Here is a 3,581-nt window from a genome sequence, read left to right as displayed (position 1 = left end):
ATACATTTTAAAAACTTGTGAAAAAATGTCATGATATCATCATGACATTTTTTTAATATGTAAATGAACTTCTTGCTTGTTAGTCCATCGATAGAAATGTCAGTCAACGTCTGAAAACGTAGTCGAGACGACTCTTGAAAACTTTTGGGCTGATTAAAGTAAAAATCTTCAGACTTTCATGTTTATTGTTTTATTTGGTGAGTTCATCAGGTCAAAAACAAAGTGTGTCTTTTTACCCATCAGCCTCTTCTGCACTTTGTGATTAGTGATTAACAGCTAATGTTGGAACGCTAACAAGCTCCAGTGAGCTCATCTCTGTACTTACTGAACATGAGCATGATAGCGTCTTCATTAGCGGAGGTGAGTGTGATAATGTTCACATTCAGCAACATAATGCCCGACAGAGCTGCGTGTGAAGCTGCACACTCTCATAATTCTAAAGGTGATTATTACAAAATGAAATGTAATGTTTTCTAGTCAATTATGAATTCAAAGTTTCTGTTTTATTCTGATGAAGAGATTTACAGAGAATAGTAGCTTTTGTTAGCTAAAATAAAGGCTAAATCACAAGCTCCAGCTAGTTGTCCCTATTAACCCAATGACTGTGTTATGAAAACAGGTAGGATTTTATTAAAATCTTTTATTTAAAAAATGTTCTTAAGGAATGAAAATAGACTTTGACTTAATATGTGGACACAGGGACATGCCCTATCTCCTTACATTTACAAAACAAATGAAAACGTCTTGTATTTTTCTAACAGTATCAGAGCTACATTATCGTCTGTTTTTCTGTGTTGACTTGAGTACCGACTTTATTCATATATTTCATTTTGAACAACATGCGTAATATACAACCTTTTCTAGTGCCTGTTCTATTTATTAAGCAGGGCTCCATGCACTTTGTATGTTAATATGCATTTGTTTTGTTTCTTGGCTAACACAGGTGCCATCAAAGCAGGCTACACCCACCGTAACAGTTGCTGGAAAGCTCAATTATCATTATGTTATTAAGTTGATCTTGTGATCTTTTTTTTAAATCCAGATCTCAGTCAGCATTTCATCTTTTCTTCTTACTCTGTTACAGTTCAACTGGTTCTAAAATGTGTCATAATTGTTCTTTTTATGAAGTGAGCCAGCGGATATCTGCCAAAGAAAGGTGGCCTTGAGCGATACTGAGCAGTTAAATCTTGCAGCTAAGCATGATTTTTCAGTTTACGAGTGGAAGTTAAATGTATCCCTGAATATACAGTGCAGGTTTTGAAAAAGGGATTAAAAGGATCATAGGGGGTTAACTTGTCAGTCTTCGGCTGAAAGGATACGACTCTGTGATATCTGTATGAACTGCACCATGGGAGTGGGACAATGCAGGGACAAATGTGTAAATCTACGGGGAATTACAGCAGTTCAAATATCCCTGAACGTCAAGGTTCAGGGATATAAGGACTGTCAGCAGAAATTATTAATGGACCTCACCATCCCCTGATACACTGCAGATCCTGTAACCGTTTGAATTCAAGCCACACTGCCTAAGAGTAAATCAACATTTTATTGACTGGTATCCCAAATTGTATTTGAACCATTACCATCACACCTGAGTTACATTGCCCCGCCCCACATATGAATGTATTATATCTCTGTGGTCTCAGGTAGAATATATATTTCGGACCCCGACATGCTGGATACGGCTCATTCTAAGTGGGCAATAGCCAGACAACAACAAAGCCTATTAGTTTGTATTAGATGTTTTAAAAAGGCACTGTGTGTTCACCTCTCAGCAGGCTACACTGAAGCTTCTAACTGAGTTTTTTTTATTTTTAAACATCTGATATGTGTTCCATTTCTTAAGCTTATAAAACACCACTTCCTCATATGTCTGCTTCAAAATAAAAGCATATCAAAGAAATGACAATAAGGGACTTTGAACTTTTCTGAATTAAATGTGTTCGTCCCTTTTTCACCACTTGTCACTTAAACCTTCGTTCAATATCAAACCACATTATTCTTTACAGTTGTGTATTTTAGAATCATGCATTTTGTTAGCATTAGTTTTGTTTTAGCAGCGCATTTGTGTCTTTGTATTGGTTTTTATGAGTTTGCATTTGCTTTTGAATGTGCAGTGTTTCTGAATATGCTACACATTTTTCTAAATGTTTGTCACTCCATCCGTTGCAGAGCGTTTGACCCCTCCCGGCCACCATACTTTGGAAGGTAAAATAATACAAGTAGAGTTAAATACAACACAACATGTTGTCGTTATTTAAGCAGATGTTATTGTGATTTAGATGTTTTTGTTGTCGGTGGGGAAAAACATTTGCTTCAGCTAGTCATCTAATGTGCTCTGGAAAGCAAATAGCTGTTTTAATTGTAACAGTTAATATGTTTGTCTTTGTCAAAGTAAACTTTCACTCCAAGCCAAGCCAGGTGTTTACAAGGGGAAAAACCTGGAGAAATTATCAAACTATTGGCAAACATCCTTACCAGAGTCTACTTGAAGTTAAGCTGCCTTAATCACATAATATCAGTACTATTAGGCTAATAGTTCCCTGAATTGCTTTCTAGCTGTACAGCACTGATGTGCAATGTGGGCTTTTAGTTGACATCAGCAGCAGGTGTGATGATTAGATTCTGTATGATGATGCGTGTGACTTATCATGATAGAGGCTGACAGACAGAGGTAAATCTGTTTACTACTGACCTCTAGTGGCAAACAAAGTTTTAGATTTTAAATGTTTAACCCTGGAGACAACATTAAGTGGGAGCTGTAGCTTAATCCTTAATTCATGTCTTTTATAGAGCATGATTGTCAGAAGAAGTCAAATTATTAGTTCAGATTTATACAAAACGGAATGCATCTCCCTTTAAACATTTAGACCTATAGGTCCCCTTCTTTTTCTGAAAAGGATTGTTAAAACAATATCTCCTTAACAATTAGTTAGTTAGTCAAGCTAATTTTGAATCTCAATCTTTTGGTCTGAATGTTTTTCATATGTGAAATTGAATCCTTCGAATTCTGAATTTTTTCTTCAGAAAAAAAAAAGAAAAGATTTTGGGTCGAAGGTTTAATTCAGAGTGCTCTGTGTACAGAGGCCACAGTGAGTTCAGAACCGACCGCCGCCTCTGCTGCATGTCATGCCCCACATTCTCCTCCCATCATTTCTTGTCCAATCCAATGAAGGCAAAAATTAAAAAATAAAAACAAACATCCTTTGATACAAAAACACTTAATGTTCAAGTTTCAGTGAACCTAATGGTGCTAAAAGCGAAAACAAAATCACAAGTGTGATTCTTTACTTTAGGGTTAGGCTAACCTGTGTTTTATTTTTCTATGTTAACCTTTATATGTGATTTTGTGCTTAAGTTTTTTATTCATTCAATAATTTGCATCTTACAATGATACATTTTATGTATTAATGCTTGTTAACACATTTTAAGTAGATACTTCAATCATATAAACAAGTGTTATGTACCAAACCTTTCATCAGACTTTAGACTAAAAAGGCTAATGACTGCATTTAGACTTTTCAGAACAGAGAAATGCTAAAGCACTGCTTCAGACTCAGAGTCACATACGTACCCCAAAG

Source organism: Symphodus melops (genome assembly GCF_947650265.1).
Source record: "Symphodus melops genome assembly, chromosome: 4".
Lineage (NCBI taxonomy): Eukaryota > Metazoa > Chordata > Actinopteri > Labriformes > Labridae > Symphodus > Symphodus melops.
This window is presented reverse-complemented; position numbering follows the sequence as displayed.